Source organism: Equus quagga, chromosome 17, assembly GCF_021613505.1.
Source record: "Equus quagga isolate Etosha38 chromosome 17, UCLA_HA_Equagga_1.0, whole genome shotgun sequence".
Classification (NCBI taxonomy): Eukaryota; Metazoa; Chordata; class Mammalia; order Perissodactyla; family Equidae; genus Equus; species Equus quagga.
This window is the reverse complement of record NC_060283.1, coordinates 9932729-9949809: the sequence shown is the minus strand read 5'-3', so window position 1 is coordinate 9949809 and position 17081 is coordinate 9932729.

Below are 17081 nucleotides of genomic sequence, written 5' to 3'. Positions count from 1 at the left end.
AGCTGGAAACCCATGTGACAGAAGATCTCCAAACTTTATCATCATTAAAAGGTCAACCCCAAGGCATATAGTAGTGAAGCTTGCAAAAGTCAATGACAAAGCGAAAATATTAAGGGCAGCAAGGCAGAAGAAAAGAACCTACAAAAGATCCCCCATCTGGCTGTCAGCAGATTTCTCAGCAGATACCTTACAGGCTAGGAGAGAGTGGAATGATATATTCAAAACTCTGAACGACAAAAACTTGAAGCCAAGAATACTCTATCCAGTGAAAATATCCTTCAAATATGATGGAGAAATAAAAACTTTCCCAGATAAACAAAAGTTAAGGGAGTTCATCGGCACAAGACCCCCCTACAAAAAATGCTCAGGAAGACCTTCATACTTAGGGGAAAAAAGGGGGATAGGGGTTACAAAACCCTGAGCAAAGGAGATAAATAGAAAGACAAAATCAGAAAATTGCAACTATCCATCAGAACAGATTAGCAAATGTGTAAGTATAACATTAAAGATAAAAGGAAGGGAAACACCAAGAATAAATATAATCTTGTCATTTTAACCAGAAACTCACAACACAAGAAGAAAACATAAGATCTGACAATAACAACCTAGAAGGGGAAGAGGAAAGGGATGGAACCAGCTTAGTCTAAGGAAATAAGAGGCTATCAGAAAATGGACTATCTCATCTATGAGATATTTTATACAAAACGCATGGTAACCGCTAAATAAGTAACTAGAACGGAGAAACAAATTACAGATAAGAAGAAAACCAACATAGAAAACTACCTACCTGAGTTGGTAGTCTGAAATTCCTGGGACAAGAAAGGAAATGCAGGAGAACTAAAAAATGAGCAACAAAATGGCAGCCTTAGGCCCCCACATTTCAGTAATCACTCTACTAAATGTAAATGGATGGAACTCTCCAAAAGACACAATGGCAGGATGGATTAAAGAACAAGACCCAACAATATGCTGCCTCCAGGAAACACACGTCAGCCCCAAACACAGACTCAAAGTGAAGGGATGGAAGACAATACTCCAAGCTAATGGTGAACATAAGAAAGCAGGTGTCACCATACTTATGTCAGACAAAGTAGACTTCAAGGCAAAACAGGTAAAGAGAGACAAAGAGGGGAAATTTGTAATGATAAAAGGACACTCCACCAAGAAGACATAACACTTATGAACATATATGCACCCAACACAGGAGCACCAAAGTATGTAAAGCAACTACTAACAAAACTGAAAGGAAATATCAAAAACAATATGATAATAGTAGGAGCCCTCAACAGCCCACTAACACCAATGGATAGATCATCCAGACAGAAAGTCAACAAGGAAATTGTAGATTTAAATGAAAACCTAGACCAGATGGACTTAATAGGTATATAGAGAACACTCCTTCCAAAAACAGCGGGTTACACATTCTTCTCGTGTGTGCATGGAATGTTCTCAAAGATAGACCATGTGTTAAGAAACAAAGCAAGCCTCAACAAATTCAAGAGGATTGAAATAGTATCAAGCATCTTTTCTGACTGTAATGCTATGGAACTAGAAATCAACTACAAGAATAAAGCTGGGAAAGGGGCAAGTGTGAAGATTAAACGACATGCTACTGAATGACCAGTGGATCATTGAAGAAATTAAAGAACATATCAAATATTATCTGGAGACAAGTGAAAATGAAAACACACCATACCAACTCATTTGGGTTGCAGCAAAAGCTCTCACAACTGAATCAGGAAGAAATAGAGAATCTGAATAGACCAATCACAAGTAAAGAGATTGAAACAGTAATCAAAAACCTCCCCCAGAATAAAAGTCCAGGACCAGACAGCTTCTCTGGAGAATTCTACCAAAAATTCCAAGAAGATTTAATACCTATCCTTCTCAAACTATTCCAGAAAATTGAGGAAGCTGGAGCACTTCCAAACACATTCTACAAAGCCAACATCACCCTGATACAAAAACCAAACAAGGACAACTCAAAGAAGGAAAACTACAGGCCAATATCACTGATGCATATAGACGCAAAACTCCTCAACAAAATATTGGCAAACCGAATACAGCAATAGATTAAAATGATCATACACCATGATCAAGTGGGATTTACACCAGGGACACAGGGATGCTTCAACATCTGCAAGTCAATCAACATGATACAACACCTTGACAAAATGAGAAACACAAACCACATGATCATCTCAGTTGACACAGAGAAAGCATTTGACAAGATCCAACATCCATTTATGATAAAAACTCTTAATAAAATGGGTATAGAAGGAGAGTACCTCAACATAATACAGGCCATATATGACAAACCCACAGCCAACATCATACTCAATGGGGAAAAACTGAAAACCATCCCTCTGAGAACAGGAACAAGGGTACCCACTCTCACCACTCTTATTCAACGTAGTTCTGAGGTTTTTGCCAGAGCAATTAGTCAGGAAAAAGAAATAAAAAGGAATCCAAATAGGCAATGAAGAAGCAAAACTTTCGCTGTTTGCTGATGACATGATCTTATATATAGAAAACCCTAAAACATCCATTGGAAAGCTTCTAGAAGTAATCAACAACTACAGCAAAGTTGCAGGATACAAAATCAACTTACATAAATCAGTAGCATTTCTATATTCTAATAACGAACTAACAGAGAACTCAAGAACACAATCCCATTCACAATCATAACGAAAAGAATAAGATATCTTGGAATAAATTTTACCAAGGAAGTGAAAGACCTATACAATGAAAACTACAAGACTTTCCTGAAATAAATTGATGATGACATAAAGAGATGGGAAGAGATTCCATGCAAATGAATTGGAAGAATAAACATAGTTAAAATGTCCATACTACCTAAAGCAAATTACAGAGTTGACACAATCCCAATCAGAATCCCAATGACATTCTTCACAGAAATGGAACAAAGTATCCTAAAATTCATATGGGGCAACAAAAGACCCAGAATAGCTAAAGCAATCCTGAGGAAAAAGAACAAAGCTGGAGGCATCACAACCCCTGACTTCAAAATATACTACAAAGCCATAGTAATCACAACAGCATGGTACTGGTACAAAAACAGGTACACCGATCAACGGAACAGAATTGAAAGCCCAGAAAGAAAACCACACATCTATGGACAGCTAATCTTCGACAAAGGAGCTAAGAACATGCAATGGAGAAAAGAAAGTCTTTTCAACAAATGGTGTTGGGAAAACTGGACGGCCACATGTAAAAGAATGAAAATTGACCATTCTTTTACACCATCCACAAAAATAAACTCAAAATGGATCAAAGACTTGAAGGTAAGACCTGAAACTGTAAGACTGCTAGAAGGAAATATAGGCAGTACACTCTTTGACATCAGTCGTAAAAGGATCTTTTCAGACACCATGTCTTCTCAGACAAGGGAAACAATAGAAAAAAATAAACAAATGGGACTTAATAAGATTAAAGAGTTCTACAAGGCCAGGAAAAACAGGATTGAAACAAAAACACAGCCCACCAATTAAGAAAAAATATTTGCAAATCATATATCTGACAAAGGGTTGATCTCCATAATGTATAAAGAACTCACACAACTCAACAACAAAAAATCAAATAACCTAATCGAAAAATGGGCAGAGGACATGAACAGACATTTCTCCAAAGAAGATATATGGATGGCCAATAGGCACATGAAAAGATGCTCATCATCATTAATCATCAGGGAAATGTAAATCAAAGCTACACTAAGATGTCACCTTACACCCCTTAGAATGACTAAAAACCAAAACAAAAGTAACAAATGTTGGAGAGGTTGTGGAGAAAAAGGAACCCTTATACACTGCTGGTGGGAATGCAAACTGGTTTAACCACTATTGAAAACAGTATGGAGATTTCTCACAAAATTAGAACTAGAAATACTGATGATCCAGCCATCTCACTACTTGTTATCTATCCAAAGAACTTGAACTCAGCAATTCCAAGAGACACAGGCACCCCTATGTTCATTGCAGCATTATATACGATAACTATGACATGGAAGCAACTTAAGTGCCCATCGACTGATAATGGATAAAGAAGATATGGTGTATATATACAATGGAATACTAAGCCACAAAAAAGGATAAATTTGTCTCATTCACAACAACATGGATGGGCCTTGAGGGTATTGTGTTAAGTTAAATAAGCCAGATAGAAAAAGACAATCTCTGTATGACTCCACTTATATGTGGAAGTTAAACATGTGGACAAAGAGAACAGTTTAGTGGTTACCAAGGGAAAGGGGGCTTGGGGGGTGGGCACAAAGGGTGAAGTGGTGCACCTGTAATATGACTGAAAAATAATAATGTACAACTGAAATTTCACAAGGTTGTAAACTATCATAACCTCAATAAAAAAAAAATAGAAAAAAACCCTACTAAAATCAACTTTACTAAAACTTAGTAAAGAAAATATCTTTGTATTCAAGGAAAGTGAGATGCATGTTTTCAGTAAAGAAAGTATAAGAAATAAAGATATTTTTGTTTGTTAAAAAGGTTATAGAAGGTTTATGGAAGAAAAACTCTAAGGGAAGAGCTTTGTGTATGGTCAAGTTGGCTAAGATTAAAATGAATTTAAGTAAACAAACTTTATTATCAAAAGTCCGCTCGTGCAAAATTGGAATTTGATTTTGTCTCTCTCTTAAAGGGATAATTTTCGTGGACTTTGAGTCTGCTTTTAATAAAGAAATTTTGAAAAGTTTTTCTTTACTTTTGAGTGAATCTACATAAAAGACCAAAAATCTATATTCTCAAAATAATTTCCTATGTTCAAAAAGGCTGAGATCCCTCTATTAAGAAAACTAAAGGTGTTTTTTTCTAACTATCTGTGTTTGCCTTTAACATCTTCTGTCGTCACTTTGGTTAAATGGATAACTAAGCATTGTTTCATAGAGACCTAAGATATTGTGTGGGTAAATGTTGTTGATATAAGTGTTCTAAAAATTATATAACATTCCTACAATTCTGATCTGTCCTGGTTATCAGTCATAATTTTAGTTATTATCTTAGAGTGTCACATGGCACAAAATAGCCAAGTTTCTTTGTCAATTGCAATTTTTAAGTCTTTTGCGATTTACAGACAGTTACTGTTGTACTCTGATGCTTTTGCAAATGTTTCATCTTCACAGAGATTCATGGAAAGGACTCTGACACTTACTCTGAAATACTAGTTTCTGATAAACTTTCAGATCATAAAACTGAACTGGGTAAGAAATTACAAAACTCTAATGGAGAAACTGATAACTTCATGAAACTGCTAATGGAAGGTCAAGATCAAGAGTTGATTACATGAGACTGAATAAACTGATAATGATGATCCTAATTTTTATGACTTTTCATTTAAAATATTGCTGATTTTGGGGCCGCCCCGGTGGCACAGTGGTTAAGTGTGCATATTCTGCTTCTGCAGCCCTGGGTTCACTGGTTCAGATCCCAGGTGTGGACATGGCACTGCTTGGCATGCCACGCTGTGGTAGGCATCCCACGTATAAAGTAGAGGAAAATGGGCACGGATGTTAGCTCAGGGCCAGTCTTCCTCAGCAGAAAGAGGAGGATTGTCAGCAGTTAGCTCAGGGCTAATCTTCCTAAAAAAATGTATATTGCTGATTTTTAATTTTTTTTCAGATTTAACAAAACCTTTTTCTCTTTTCTCTTAAGCTAACTATGATTTATAGCAGTTTTGGTAAATTATATCTTTGTAACCAGAATTGAAACATTTATCTTTTTCTCCCTATCTGATCCCTCCAGAATTTAGAAACTCTTAAGGTGTAAATATTCTCTTCTCTTTTTTTGAGGAAGATTAGCACTGAGCTAACATATGCCAAAAATCTTCCCTCTTTTGCTGAGGAAGATTGGCCCTGAGCTAACATCTGTGCCCACCTTCCTCTATTTTAAATGTGAGATGCCTGCCACAGCATGGCGTGATAGGCAGTGCATATGTCCATGCCCAGGGTGTGAACTGGTGAACCCTGGGCCTCTGAAGCAGAGTGCAGGAACTTCACCACACCACCAGGCCAGCCCTAGCTTCTTCCTTTTAATTTTCTCTCCCTTTAACCTTTTGTAAATAACAGAAAGATAAACTCTGCGATTGATCTGGTTCTGGAATGCACTGAAGAGTCTGAAACCCCCAATTACTCCATCCTCTGAACCTCAGGATCCCAACTTTAAATTCTTTCAACCACAAGTGCCCTTATATTTTTGTTGACGTTTTTCCTCCTCCCTGCCCTAGGGTGTTCCATTAAGACTCTGACCTCCTAGATAACTGGACCAATTTCCTGTACCTCCCCCACCCATAAGGGTTGCCCTAGATTCCTGTTGCCATTGCTTCCTTCCAATAGTCCTTCAGGTAGAAGGAGTTTATATTCCTATCCAGTAAGACAACTGAAAGACACTGGATTAGTGGCATGAAACAAAGGTTATGTTATTCTATTATGTAAAGTTGTCATTTTGAATTTTAATTGTATTTCCATTATTAATTTGCTTTAAAGTTTTCTTTGGTTGGATGAGCCAATGTCAAAGATAAACTTTCACTTTCTCTAATGAATACCACTCCTCTCTCCCCCAGCTTAAGATACTGACAACACAGAGGTTGATTCCTTCCTGAGAGACTGAATATACAAAAGGATGATGACAAGACCTTATACAAAAATAGGACTCTGAACCACAACTTCTCTAGAAATTACGCCAAGAAACCAATTTTGTTGTGGGGATTCAATGAGAAAATGTATGTAAAGCCCTTAACATTAACTTGATTCATAGTAAATGCTTAATGCAAAGTTGCTATTGTTGTGCTATTGTTATTATATTTATTAATTCCTTCACATCCACTCTCCCTGGGGAGAGGAGTATCTGACTCTATCTTTGGCATCATTAGGAGTTCCTTAGAGGTGAACATTGAGAACCACTGTAGAGGAAATGCATACACAAGGCAGAGGAGATCTTCTCACAGCTATGTCAAAAGGAATTTGCTACTATCAAAGATTAAGAATAAAATCTTTTCTTAAAAATTACAACAAAAATGGGGAGTGACATCAGCAACATGGCAGAGTGAACTTGCCGGGGATTCTCTCTCCTCCAACATACAATGAAAAGAGACTTGCTTACTTCAACATAGGACATCCTAACACAACAGAAAAAAACATTGGAGAGACACACAGCCATACAACAGAGGGTGAGAGGCTGGAGGCCCCTCAGAGGAGCTGGAATGGGGTAAGAGAGAATTTCGCTCCCTCCCCTAAAGACTGCCATCTGCGACTGCAGGAGGCTCCCAGAGGGAAGGAACAGGGGAGGGGACATTTGTTCGTGGGAACATCAAGGACCCCCAGAAGGCCCCATGCAGCCTAGAGGGAAGGCCTCTACTAGAGTGAGAGCTTTTGCGGAGGGTGGCCTCATCAAGCCAACATCCCAGGAGAGCAGATAGGGAGAGCAGAGGGAGAAAGCCAGGAGTGCACAAGGAGAAAGCACCCCTACCTCCACCTTGCCCACACCTGCTGCACTGACTGGGATCTAAGCTGAAAGCAGAAGGCTCAGAATACATGACTCTTGACCCCCACCCAGTGAGAGTAGGTGATAACTGCAACCAAATAATATCAGGAAGCATAAGAACTGAACCACCTCCTATAGCAATATCAAACACTATATCAAATCTCCAGACCAGAAAGAAAATGACAAGTATCCAGAATTCAGTCCTGAAGACACTGAAATATGAAATCTAAATCACAATTAATTCAAAATACCTGTCATCAAAAAATTCAACGAGGTAAAAGAGAATGTAGAGAAACAATTCAAAGAGTTCAGGAGCTACTTCACAAATGAAATTGAAACTATAAAGAATCAATCAGAAATATTAGAGATGAAAAACACAGTGGAAGGGATAAAACAAAATATGGATTCCCTGAATGCTTGAGTGGACATCATAGAGGAGTGTATCAGCATAATTGAAGATGGACATCTTGAAATGCTCCAGACAGAGAAGGAGAGAGAATTAAGACTAAAAAGAAGTGAAGAAAGTCTCTGAGAAATATACGCTTTGATGAGGAAATTCAATGTAAGAATTATAAGTATTCAAGAAGGAGAAGAGGAGAATGGAGCAGAAAGTGTGTTAAAAGAAACAATAGCAGAGAACTTCCCAAACCCAGGGAAAGAGAGGGAAATCCATGTGGAAGAGGCTTCCAGATCTCCTAGATATGTCAATGTAAAAAGACCTACTGCAAGGCATATAGTAGTAAAACTGGCAAAATGAATAACAAAGAAAGAATACTAAGGGCAGCAAGGCAGAAGAAAACCTACAAAGGAAATCCTATCAGGCTTTCAGTGAATTTCTCTGCAGAAACCTTACAAGATAGGAGAGAATGGAATGACATATTCAAATCTTTAAAAGACAAAAATTTTCAGCCAAAAATACTCTATCCAGCACAAATATCCTTCAGATATGATGGAGAAATAAAAACTTTCCCAGACAAACAAAAGCTAAGGGAGTTTGTAGCCATGAGACCCATCAACAAGAAATCCTCAAGAAGGCCCTCATATCTGAAAAAAAAGGTAGAAAGGAGTTACAAACCACAGAGTAAGGAGATAAATAGGTAGACAGAATCGGAATAGGATAGCAAATACTCAAGTGTAGTCTTAAAGATAATAGAGAAGGAAAACACCAAAAACCAAGATAATCTTGTCAATTTAACCACAAGCTCACAACACAAGATGGAATAAGATGGGAGAAAAATAACTTAGGATGGGAGGAGGAAAGGGACTAAATCAGTTCGAACTAAAGAAATAAGCGGCCAGCAGAAGATGGACTGTCTTATACACGGGATTCTGAATATAAACCTCATTATAACCACTAAACAAAAGAGCAAAACAGAGACACAAATGATAAGCAAGGAGAAAACAAAGAAACTCATCATAAAAAACCACATAATTCAATGAGTAGACCAAAACATACAGGACGAGAAACAAAGGAAATGCAGGAGAACCAGAAAATGAGTGATAAAATGACAGCATTAAGCACTCATACATCAATAATCACCCTAAATGTAAATGGATTGAATTCTCCAATAAAGAGACAGAGAAAGGTGAGATAGATTAAAGAACAAGACCCAACAATATCACGCCTCCAGGAAGCAAATCTCAGCTCCAATGACAAACACAAGCTCAGAGTGAAGGGATGGAAGACTATACTCCAAGCTAATAGCTAATGGCAAATGAAAGCAGGTGTTTCAATACTTATATCAGACAAAGTAGACTTCAAGATAAGTCAGGTAAAGAGAGACAAAGAGAGGCAGTATAGAATGATCAAAAGGACACTCCATCAATAAGAAATAAGACATAAATATCTATGCACCCAACCCAGGAGCACCAATGTTCATAAAGCAACTATTAACAAACCTAAAAGAAGACAGCAAAAATGACACAATAATATTAGGGGACCTCAACACTCCACTCACATCAATGGATAGATCATCCAGACATAAAATCAATAAGGAAACAGTGGAATTAAATGAAAAGCTAAACCAGTTGGTCTTAATAGACATATATAGAACACTACATCCAAAAACAGCAGAATACACATTCTTCTCAAGTGTGCACAGAACATTCTCAAGGATAGACCATATGTTGGGAAACAAGGCAAGCCTCGGTAAATGTAAGAAAATTGAAATAAGAACAAGCATCTTTCCCAATCACAATGCTACAAAGCTAGAAATTAATTACAAAAAAAAAAAAGCTGAGAAAGGGACAAAGATGTGGAGACTAAACAACATGCTATTGAACAACAAATGGATCATTGAAGAAATTAAAGGAGAAATTAAAAAATATCTGCAGACAAATGAAAACGAGAACATGTCATACCAACTCATATGGGATACAGCAAAATCTGTATTAAGAGGGAAATTCATCGCAATACAAGCACAAATTAGCAAACAAGAGAAATCCCAAATAAGCAATCTCAAATTACACCTAACTGAATTAAAAAAGAAGAACAAACAAAGCCCAAAGACAGCAGAAGGAGAGAAATAATAAAAATCAGAGAAGAAATAAAGGCTACTGAAACAAAAAGGGCAGTAGAAAGGATCGATGAAACAGAGAGCTGGTTCTTTGAGAAGATAAATAAAATTGACAAGCCCCGAGATCCCCTAGGAGAGGACTGGGGCTGGGTGAAGTTCCAGCGACCTGGCTTCGTGGCCCAGGGGGAAACTCCAGGCTCCTGCACCAGTAGCAGGGAAAGCTTCTACTCGCCATTAGCAGAGAGGCCCTGCCCTGCATTCAGAACGCCAGGAGGGTCCCGAAGAGGAGGACCCCGGGCAGGGCAGCAGCCCGCCAGCCGCTGCCAGACTCACGGACTCTGGCTGTCCCCCAGACGGGGCAAGGGGCACCCGAGATCCTGTGGGAGTGGTCAGGGGCTGGGTGGAGTTCTAGCGGCTGGCTCCGCGGCCCAGGGGGAAACTCTACAGTCTCACAGCAGCCTCAACGAAAGCCTCTGCACAGCACTAGTAGAGAGGCCCCACCCAGCAATCACAAGTCTGGAAGGCCCTGGGGCAAAAGTAGCTAGCTAGGTGAGCTAACCACAGACTGCAGAAGATACCCATAGCTCTGCTGTGACCTATAGTGGACAAATGAGATTTTGTGGGCTCCGACAGTGACAGAGCTGCAAATATAGGTGATCCTGCTCCCGGCCACTGGGAAAGCCCATAACACCACTGCAGACCCTAAGGAGGGAGCGCTTCTAGGTGGTCTGCAACAGTAGGCACCAGCAGCCTGAAGCCCCCTTGTGACTGTCCCCAGAGCTGAAGAGGGACCCCATAGGACCACTGTGACTATGAGGAGGGGCCCAGGTCCAGTTAGCAACAGCTGATACGGTTCCTGGTCAGTGCAGTCTAAACAGCTGCTCCCTCACCACACCAGTAGAAACAAGTGGAAACAGTAACTAAACTCTGTCTCTATGTGGAGGCACAAATCTATGCCATCAAGCAGTATGAAAAAATATATTAAATCTCCAGAACAGAAGGAAAATGACAAATACCCAGAAAACAACCCCAAAGACAATGAAATATATAACCTAAATGAGGATGACTTCAAAACAGCCATTATTAAAAAATTCAATGAGTTAAAAGAGAATACAGATAGACAACTCAACGAGTTCTGGAGCTATGTCACAAAAGAGTTTGATACTATAAAGAAGAATCAAACAGAAATACTGGAAATGAAGAACACAATGGAGGAGATTAAGAAAAATGTGGACTCTCTGAACAGTAGGGCCGATAATATGGAGGACAGAATTAGCAATTTGGAGGATAGGAATATGGAAATGGTGCAGGCAGAGGAGGAGAGAGAACTAAGAATAAAAAGAAATGAAGAAACTCTCTGAGAATTATCTGACTCAATTAGGAGATGCAACATAAGGATTATAGGTATACCAGAGGGAGAAGAGAAGGAGAAGGGCGCAGAAAGCCTGTTCAAAGAAATAATGGCTGAGAACTTCGCAAACCTGGGGAGAGAGATGGAACTTCATGTGACAAAAGCCAATAGATCTCCAAACTTTATCAATGCAAGAAGACCAACCCCAAGGCATATAGTAGTGAAGCTAGCAAAAGTCAACGACAAAGAGAAAATACTAAGGACAGCCAGGCAGAAGAAAATAACCTACAAAGGAACCCCCATAAGGCTATCAGCAGATTTCTCAGCAGAAACTTTACAGGCTAGAAGAGAGTGGAATGATATATTCAAAACTCTGAAGGACAAAAACCTGCAGCCAAGAATACTCTACCCAGCGAAAATATCCTTCAAATACAACGGAGAAGTAAAAACTTTCCCAGATAAACAAAAGTTAAGGGAGTTCATTGCCACAAAACCTCCTCTTCAAGAAATGCTCAGGAAAACCCTCATACCTGAAAAATCAAAAAAAGGAAAGGGATTACAAAACCAAGAGCAATGGAGATAAGTAGAAGGACAATAACAGAAAGTAGCAGCTCTCCATCAGAACAGGTTAGCAAAAGTTAAATAAAACATTAAAGATAAAAGGAAGGGGAACACCAAGAATAAATATAACCCTGTCATTTTAACCACAAACTCACAACACAAGAAAGAAGAGGAAAAAAAATCTGACAATAACAACCTACAAGGGGAAGAGAAAAGGGATGGAACATTTTAATTCAAGGAAATAAGAGGCATCAGTAAATGGACTATCTCACCCATGAGATATTTTATACAAACCACCTGGTAACCACTAAACAAATAACAAGAATAAAGACACAAATTGCAAATAAGAAGAAACCCAATACAGAAATTTACATACCTGAATTAGTAATCCAAAAATCATGGGACGAGAAACAAAGGAAATGCAAGAGAACTGGGAAACAAGAGATAAAATGGCAGCGGTAGGCCCCCACATTTCAATAATCACTCTAAATGTAAATGGATTGAACTCTCCAATCAAAAGACACAGAGTGGCAGGATGGATCAAAGAACAAGACCCAACAACATGCTGCCTCCAGGAAACACACCTCAGCCCCAAAGACAAACACAGACTCAGAGTGAAGGGATGGAAGACAATACTCCAAGCTAATAATGAACAAAAGAAAGCAGGTGTTGCTATACTAATATCAGACATAGTAGACTTCAAAGCAAAACAGATAAAGAAAGACAAAGAGGGACAGTATATAATGAAAAAAGGGATGCTCCACCAAGATGACATAACACTTATAAGTATATACACACCCAACACAGGAGCACCAAAATTTGTAAAGCAACTCTTAACAGAACTAAAAGGAGACATCAACAACAATACAATAATAGTAGGGGACCTCAACACCCCATTAACGCCAATGGATAGATCATCCAGACAGAAAATCAACAAGGAAATTATAGAATTAAATGAAAAATTAGACCAGATGGACTTGATAGATATATATAGAACACTTCATCCAAAAACAGTAGGTTACACCTTCTTCTCAAGTGTACATGGAACATTCTCAAGGATAGACCATATCTCGGGAAACAAAGCAAGCATCAAAAAATTCAAGAGGGTTGAAATAATATCAAGCATCTTTTCTGATCATAATGCTATGAAACTAGAAATCAACTACAAGAATAAAGCTGGGAAAGGGCCAAAAATGTGGAGACTAAACAACATGCTACTGAACAATGGATTATTGAAGAAATTAAAGAAGAAATCAAATATTATCTGGAGACAAATGAAAATGAAAACACACCATACCAACTCATTTGGGATGCAGCATAAGCAGTTCTAAGAGGGAAATTCATTGCAATACAGGCTCCCCTCAATAAACAAGAAAAATCTCACATAAGCAACCTCAAACGACACCTAACAGAATTAGAAAAAGAAGAACAAACAAAGCCCAAAGTCAGTAGAAGGAGGGAAATAATAAAAATTAGAGCAGAAATAAACGATATTGAAACAAAAAAGACAGTAGAAAGGATCAATGAAACAAAGAGTTGGTTCTCCGAAAAAATTAAGAAAATTGACAAACCCTTAGCCAGACTCACTAAGAAAAAAAGAGAGGTCTCAAATAAATAAAATTAGGAATGAGAGAGGAGAAATCATAACGGATACCAAAGAAATACAAGGGATCATAAGAGAATACTATGAAAAACTATATGCTAACAAACTGAACAACCTAGAAGAAATGGGTAAATTCCTAGACTCTTACAACCTCCCCAAACTGAATCAGGAAGAAATAGAGAATCTGAATAGAACAATCACAAGTAAAGAAATAGAAACAGTAATCAAAAACCTCCCCCAAAATGAGTCCAGGACCACACGGCTTCACTGGAGAATTCTACCAGACATTCAAAGAGGATTTAATACCTATCCTTCTCAAACTATTCCAGAAAATTGAGGAAGATGGAGCACTTCCTAACACATTCTATGAGGCCAACATTACTCTGATCCCCAAACCTGACAAGGACAACACAAAGAAGGAAAACTACAGGCCAATATCACTGATGAACATAGATACAAAAATCCTCAACAAAATTCTGGTGAATCGAATACAGCAATACATCAAAAAGATTATACACCATGATCAAGTGGGATTTATACCAGGGACACAGGGATGGTTCAACATCCGCAAGTCAATCAACATGATACACCACATTAACAAAATGAGAAACAAAAACCACATGATCATGTCAATAGATGCAGAGAAATCATTTGACAAGATCCAACATCCATTTATGATAAAAACCTTCAATAAAATGGGTATAAAAGGAAAGGACCTCAACACAATAAAGGCTATATATGACAAACCCACAACCAACATCATACTGAACGGACAAAAACTGAAAGCCATCCCTCTGAGAACAGGAACAGGACAAGGGTGCCCACTTTCACCACTCCTATTCAACATAGGACTGGAGGTGTTTGGCCAGAGCAATTCGGCAGGAAAAAGAAATAAAAGGAATCCGAATAGGCAATTAAGAAGTAAAACTCTCGCTCTTTGCAGACAACATGATCTTATATATAGAAAACCCCAAAGAATCCATAGGAAAACTATTAGAAACAATCAACAGCTACAGCAAAGTTGCAGGGTATAAAATCAACATACATAAATCAGTAACATTCCTATATGCTAACAATGAACTACCAGAAAAAGAACTCAAGAACTCAATCCCATTCACAGTCGCAACGAAAAGAATAAAATACCTTGGGATAAATTTAACCAAGGAAGTGAAATATCTGTACAACGAAAACTACAAGAATTTCTTGAAAGAAATCAATGACGACATAAAGAGATGGAAAGACATTCCATGCACATGGACTGGAAGAATAAATTTAGTTAAAATGTCCATACTACCTAAAGCAATCTACAGATTCAACGCTATCCCAATCAGAATCCAAATGACATTCTTTACAGAAATTGAACAAAAAATCATAAAATTCATATGGGGCAAGAAAAGACCCAAAATTGCTAAAGCAATCCTGAGGAAGAAGAACAAAGCCGGAGGCATCACAATCCCTGACTTCAAAACATACTACAAAGCTACAGTAATCAAAACAGCATGGTACTGGTACAAAAACAGGTGCACAGATCAATGGAACAGAATTGAAAGCCCAGAAATAAAAACACACATCTATGGACAGCTAATCTTCGACAAAGGAGTTGAGGGCCTACAATGGAGAAAAGAAAGTCTCTTCAACAAATGGCGTTGAGAAAAATGGACAGCCACATTTAAAAGAATGAAAATTGACCATTCTTTTTCACCATTCACAAAAATAAACTCAAAATGGATCAAAGACCTAAAAATTAGGCCTGAAACAATAAGTCTTCTAGAAGAGAATATAGGCAGTACACTCTTTGACATCAGTTTCAAAAGAATCTTTTTGGACACCATAACTCCTCAGACGAGGGAAACAATAGAAAGAATAAACAAATGGGACTTCATCAGACTAAAGAGCTTCTTCAAGGCAAGGGAAAACAGGATTGAAACAAAAAAAACCAGCCCACTAATTGGGAAAAAATATTTACAAGTTACTTATCTGACAAAGGGTTAATCTCCGTAATATATACAGAACTCACACATCTCAACAACAAAAAATCAAACAACTCGATCAAAAAATGTGCAGGGGACATGAACAGACATTTCTCCAAAGAAGATATAAGGATGGCCAATAGACACAAAAAAGATGCTCATCATCACTAATCATCAGGGAAATGCAAATCAAAACTACACTAAGATATCACCTTACACCCGTTAGAATGGCAAAAATATCCAAAACCAAGAGTGACAAATGTTGGAGAGGTTGTGGAGAAAAACGAAACCTCATACACTGTTGGTGGGAATGCAAACTGGTGTATCCACTATAGAAAACAGTATGGAGATTTCTCAAAAAGTTAAAAATAGAAATACCTTATATCCCACTACTGGGTATCTATCCTAAGAACCTGAAATCAGCAATTTCAAGAGTCCCATGCACCCCTATGTTCATCCAGCATTATTTACAATAGCCAAGATGTGGAACCAACCGAAGTGCCCAGCAACTGATGATTGGATAAAAAAGATGTGGTATATATACACAATGGAATACTACTCAGCCATAAAAAAGGACAAAATGGTCCCATTCACAACAACATGGTTTGGACCTTGAGGGTATTATGTTAAGCAAAATAAGCCAGACGGAGAAACACGAACTCAGTGTGACTCCACTCATAGGTGGAAGTTAACATACAGACAAGGAAAACTGATCGGTGGTTACCAGGGGAAAGGGGGTGGGGGGTGGGGGGAGGGCACAAAGGGTGAAGTGGTGTACCCACAACATGACTAACAATAATGTATAACTGAAATTTCACAAGGTTGTAAACTATCATAATCTTAATAAAAAAAATTTGACAAACCAGACTTACAAGGAAAAAAAAGAGATAAAGCTCATGTAAATAAAATTAGAAATGAAAGAGGAGAAATAACAATTGACACCACAGAAATACAATGGATTATAAGAGAATACTACGAAAAACTATATGACAACAAAATGGATAATCTACAGGAAATGGATAAATTCTTAGACTCTTACATGCTCCCAAAGCTGAATCAAGAAGAAACAGACAATCTGAATAGAACAATCACAAGGAAAGAGATTGAAACAGTAATCTAAAGCATCCCAAAGAGAAAAAGCCCAGGACCAGATGGCTTCTCTGGGGAATTCTACCAAACTTTCAGAGAGGATCTAATACCTATCCTTCTCAAGCTATTCCCCAAAATTAGAGAAGGTGTAACACTTCCTAACACATTCTACAAGGCCCATATCACTCTGATAACAAAGCCTGACAAGGACAACACTAGAAAGGAAAACTAAAGGCCAATATCGCTGATGCACATAGATGCAAAAATCCTCAATAAAATTTCGGAAACCCGAATTCAGTAATACATCAAAAGGATCATACATCATGATCAAGTGGGATTCATACCAGGGACACAGGGATGGTTCAACATCCGCAAATCAATCAACTTGATACACCACATCAACAAGTTGAGGAATTGAGGAATAAAAACCAACAGATGCAGAGAAATCAGTTGACAAGATCCAACAGCCATTTATGGTAAAAA